Source organism: Eptesicus fuscus, chromosome 3, assembly GCF_027574615.1.
Source record: "Eptesicus fuscus isolate TK198812 chromosome 3, DD_ASM_mEF_20220401, whole genome shotgun sequence".
Lineage (NCBI taxonomy): Eukaryota > Metazoa > Chordata > Mammalia > Chiroptera > Vespertilionidae > Eptesicus > Eptesicus fuscus.
This window is the reverse complement of record NC_072475.1, coordinates 110,226,878-110,232,877: the sequence shown is the minus strand read 5'-3', so window position 1 is coordinate 110,232,877 and position 6,000 is coordinate 110,226,878.

The following is a 6,000-nucleotide window of genomic DNA, read 5'->3' as shown; positions in this document are numbered from 1 at the left end:
TTCAAAGATGAAAATATTAAACATTTATAAATTGAAAACATAAAAATGCAACTTTACAAATGCTACTCAATGTCGATATGAACAAAGACAAATAATTCAAAGAATTACAGATGGTGATTTTTTTCATAATTCCTTAGAAATATTCACAAATATAAGCTGTTCTTTCTTCTAGATTGGAACTTAACCTAAGTTTTAAAATTCATTTTAGTGCATTTGAATTAAAATTTAAAAGCCATCAAGACTACATTATAAAATTTTCAAAAGCCTCCTAACATTTAAATCAAAAAAGGAGGGGATAGTAGAGGAATATCATGTAAGGAAAAATATCCTGTAAGTAAATTACATCTAGAAAATTAATACTTTAGAAAATTAATTGTAAGGCTAAAAGCAAGACACCCATGAAAAACACACAAGGTGACAAAACAAGCCAGAGGAAAATCATTTGGGCAAGAAATGAAATAGGACCCCAAGTCAAATTTATAGAAAAAATTCCTTTATTAACTTTTGGTCGAGAATATGTTTGTATATTTTCAGAAAACAACTCCAAGACCATGTGGATTCCAGCAACAGAGAGGAATCAACAGGACTACTCCAGCCATGAAGACAGAAGAGAAGCAGTCCAGAGACGGATGACGCTGATGTGGCCTTCCCATACTAGCAGTTAGCAGCTGTGCATCAATGCAGGTTGCCCAGGACCAAACCAGAGAGAGTCAGACCTGCATTACCACCATTTGTCCACCATCCAGAACTGAAATGTCAGTGCTGACATGTACACATAAGGAACTGTTGGACATTGAAATTGGGTCTCAAAAGAACTGTTGGCCCAGAAAGAAACTCACTAAAGACTGATTCATTTGCCTGTCACCATAACCATTATTGCTTGTCTCATTTTCGGTTCTTATAAGTGTATTTCTAATAGCACATGATCTCACTCATCTAGGGGAAATAATGAACAACATAGACTGATGAACAAGAACAGACCCAGAAACAAGGAGGCATGGATCAGACTGTCGGGCCTCAGAGGGAGGGTTGGGGAGGATGGGGGTAAAGGGGAGAGATCAACCAAAGGACTTGTGTGCAAGCATATGAGCCTAACCAGCGGTTAAGGACAACAGGGGGGTGGGGGTATGTGTGGGGAGGGGTGTGGGATGGGAATGGGGGATGAGGACAAATATGTGATACCTTAATCAATAAAGAAATTTTTTAAAAAAAGTCATCTAACAGATGTGTTGACTAGATTCATCCTATTTGTTTTTACTAAATTTGTAATACTATCTTAGTCCAGGACCATCCTAGGAATATCTCCAAGTGTATCCCAAAATATACAAGTCACACAAAAAAAGTGATGTTTTTCCAGAAAATATTCCCATGTAATTATAAGAATTCTTTGGAAAAACTAAGAACAAATTTCAGATTATTTCTTATGTTAGCATATTTAGTCATATATGCAGTAAATACTTAATAGTGTAATTATGTTTACTTTGATTTTAAATATTCAAGACTATGCATATTTAAAACTTTATTTTAAAAATCATATTTATCACTAAATATATCATCTAAATTAATTTCTTTGTTGAGTCAATATGCACAGGCATTGAAAGTAATTAGTGCCCACTTTTATTTCCGGAAGAGAACAGATGCTGCCAACGCAGTCTAGTGAAAAGTACACAAAATATCTGAGCTCTGATGTAAACAGAATGCCCAGTTTGAAAATAGTGAATGTGTATCTATTATATATTACAATAAGTCCTCCTTCCTCATTAATTTTACTGAAGTCTGCAGATGAAAAACAAAATATTAATTTTATTCAGCCTTTGGCATTGTTGCCTGTTAAGGTACTCACTAAATCACTAACTTTACTAACATTAATATTATATTTATGCTATGAAAATTTAGAACCCTTGGGTATAGGGTTCAGTTTGTCATAAGTATAATTAATTATTCTTAAAATGATTAATTTGTCATAATAAAAAACATGTATTGGGCAGATGAGGCTCCTGTGCCAGCTAGTCTACCTTAAAGTCATGGAAATACTCATGAAATTATGCAAATTAATTGACTCTTTCAATGTTGCATAAAATGCTACTTCTAGTATAGTTCATGGAACATTAGGCTGTTCATCCAGCAAAAAAAAGGAGGGGGGCAAAAAAGTTGCATTTCAGAGGATGAATTCTTATAAGCAAAGCCTATGGATGAGGATACTCACAACTACAATCTACTTTTTCTACAAAACAACTGACTTTCAACCATTACACACAGAACTTTGGCTGTTCATAACAAATTTTTCCCCAAGCAATGTCAAGAAAAAGTCAGCTATGTCTTGTGGGTTTTCCCTTCTCTTAATACAAAAAAAAAGAGAGGGGGGGATATTTACTATTCATTCACACTAATTAAAAATATTGATTCTGAAATTTAGCAATAGAAATTTGGACTGAGATAGGATCTTTAAGAGCTCCCAGCTCTAGCAGGTTTGACTCAGTGGACAGAGCATTAGCCTGTGGACTGAAGGGTCCTGGGTTTGATTCCAGTCAAGGGCATATGCCTGATTTGCCAGCTGCATCTTGAATGGGGGACCTGCAGGAGGCAGCCAGTCAATGATTCTCTCTCATCATTGATGTTTCTATCTCTCTCTTCCTCTCCCTTCATCTCTGAAATCAATAAAAATATATTTGTAAAAAGAGCTCCTAAATACATGATATGGTATAATAAAAACCTCAGAGTTTAAATTATGCCAAGTTAGATTACTTACTAAATAGTAAAAATCTGTGATAACAGAAAAAGAAAACAATAAAAAACACTGATTTTTCAAAATAATTATTCTGTCCAAACACATTTCTCTCAGACAGAAGTGGTATAAGAGGCCATTGTTCTTTGATGAGCCCTCCCCCACACAAAGAATAGCAAATTTAGAATGTCATTGTATTACTAAATTTGGTGATATTAATGCATTCTCATTTTAAACTACCTCTAGCAAATGAGTTCTATAATTCAGAAATATTAAATAATAATATTTTTGCCCTATGGAGTTATAAGACCTACTGTAAAGAAATAATATAATCTTGCATGTAAAATTGAGGGCTGCATTACAGGTTTTCCACCAAAGAAAGAGGCCATCCTCTGATTTGTAACCATGTTCTCCCATTAGATAAATGGACTCATGTAATCAATTATTATCATTTGAGGCAACTCCAGCCTTAGTTATGTATGAATTTTTAACTTTCCTCCATCCTATCTAATAAAAGAGTAATATGCAAATTGACTGTCACTCCAACACACAAGATGGCTGTCCCCATGTGGTCAAAGATGGCTGCCCCCATGTGGACACATGATAGCCGCCACAAGATGGCCAGCAGGGGAGGGCAGTTGGGAGGGACCAGGTCTGCAAGGGAGGGCAGTTGGGGGTGACCAGGCCTGCAGGGGAAGGCCGTTAGGGGTGACCAGGCCAGCAGAGGAGGGAAGTTGGGGGCAACCAGGCCTGCAGGGAAGGGCAGTTGGGGCGGATAAGGCCTGCAGGGGAGGGCAGTTGTGGGGGATAAGGCCTGCAGGGGAGGGCAGTTAGGGGTGACCAGGCCTGCAGGGGAGGGCAGTTAGGGGCAATCAGGCTGGCAGGGGACCAGTTAGGTATCAATCAGGCTGGCAGGGTAGTGGTTAGGGGGTGATCAGGCTGGCAGGCAGAAGCGGTTAGGGACAATCAGAAAGGCAGGCAAGTGAGCAGTTGGTAGCCAGCAGTCCTGTATTGTGAGAGGGATGTCCTACTGCCCGTTTAGGCCCTATTCTACCGGGATTCGGCCTAAACGGATAGTTGGACATCCCTCAAGGGGTTCCAGATTGGAGAGGGTGCAGGCTGGGCTGAGGGACACACATCCCCATGCACGAATTTCATGCACCGGGCCTCTAGTCAATAATATTAAATTAATAAACATATCAAACACTACTGTTACAATAATATCTATCTCTCAGAGTTCTATTGCTTTGGCTTTTCACAATTTTTTTATACTACTTTAAAATTAACTACTTGGTCCTGGCCAGTTTGGCTCAATTGTTAGAGTGTCTGCCAGCAGACTGAAGGGTCTTGGGTTTGATTCCAGTCAAGGGCATGTACCTTGGTTGCAGGCTTGATCCTGACCTTGGTAAGGGCTCATGTGGGAGGCAACCAGTTGATGTGTCTCTCTCATATAGGTGTTTCTCTCTCTCCCCCTTCCACTCTCCCTAAAAATCAATGGAAAAAATATCCTCAGGTGAGGATTAACAAAATAATAATAACCATTTGCTTATAAAATTAAAATAATTTATAATATAGAATTTAATAATTTTCTTTCAGAGCCTCCAGTCAAGATGAAAGAGTAGGTAAAACCTCTGCTTGCCTCCTCCCATAATCACATCAAAATTACAACTAAACTACAGAAAAACCATCCTATATAATAAAAGCCTAATATGCCAAGTGTATGGTCAGCCATTCAACCAATCAAAGCATAATATGCTAATGATATGCTAAGGCTGCTCAACCGCTCACTATGATGTGCACTGACCACAAGGGGGCAGGCAATTGACCAGTAGACCAGTCACATTGACATGCACTGACCACCAGGGGCAGACGCTCCGACCAGTAGATTAGCTTGCTGTTGGGGTCTGAGTCCCAGAACTGAGTGAGACAGGCTGGACATGGCCTGGACCCTTCCCATGGTCCCTCCCCGGCTGGCCAACCTCCCATGTTCCTTCCTGGCCCTGATCGTGCACCAATGGGGTCCCTCAGCCTGGCCTGCACCTTCTCGCAATCCAGAACCCCTCGGGGGATGTTGGAGAGCTGGTTTTGGCCCAATCCCAAAGGCCAGGCCAAGGGACCCCACTGGTGCACGAATTCATACACCAGGCCTCTAGTTATTAAGAACTGCCTATAGTCTAGTTGAAAAGAAGTCCTAAAACTAATAATATACAGGAGAAACCCCATGGAGACTGGTAAGTGGGGAGAGACACAGAACTGGCTGGTCCCACCCCACATATGGCTGTTAAAAATTGGGAAGGAGTCCCAGACTCACACCAGGATCCTCCAGCTCAGGATCCCATTGCCAGAAAGTAAAGTGCCCATTACTTCTGTCTGTGAAAACCATTAGAGATCAAGGCTAAGTGAGATGGAGGGCTCACTGGGACTTAGCATCACTCACTCTGAGCTCTAGCACTAGGATAGTAGCTTAAAAGTCAACATGGACATAAAGGGAGGAACTGAATTGTCTTTCTTCAAGGCAAGGGATAGAGAATCACATTTCTCTCAGACAGAAGTGGTATAAGAGGCCATTGTTCTTTGATGAACCCTCCCCCACACAGAGCTGGCATACAGATGCCATATCTGAATTTCCACCAACCTGGCTAACATTCTTATAACTTCCTTTGGTCCCTGTTGATTCCCTGTCACCATGCATGTGGTCCCACCCAAACCTCTTCCAGTGGCTTTTCCATGCAAATAACCTGTGTTGGCTCATGCTACAGACATTTCTAAATGTTCTCAAAGGTTCACACACTCCTAACAAGCAGAATCTGGCCTCATGCCCCTAACTTCTTGCTAAGCAGCTTCAAGCCTGGCAATAGTGGCAACCAGCCTTAATTCACAACTTAGCCTCCCCCAGGCATCTCCAAGCCCAGGATAAGTGGAAACCATGTGGAGACCACTTTTTTACTCATACCAAGTGGCCCCATGCAGGTCACAAGCAGTGGCTAACCCTGGCCTGCAATTTCCAAGAGGTCCTAGAACCAACACACCCCATGTCCAGCTTCAGACCACATCAAATCAAAAAAATTCCTCCAAGAATGACACATCCAAAGAGCAGACTCAGCAGGGACAAAAGCCCCTCTACAGTGAATTTGGCTCTGTAGGATCAGTCCCTGCAACAATAGATCCTCCACTGTCATTATGACCAGCCCTCACAACCAATCAGCCTGAGTGAGAATCATTCCCTCACAGTGATGTGCCAACAGTAACCAAGGCTGATAATGTGCCAACAACAA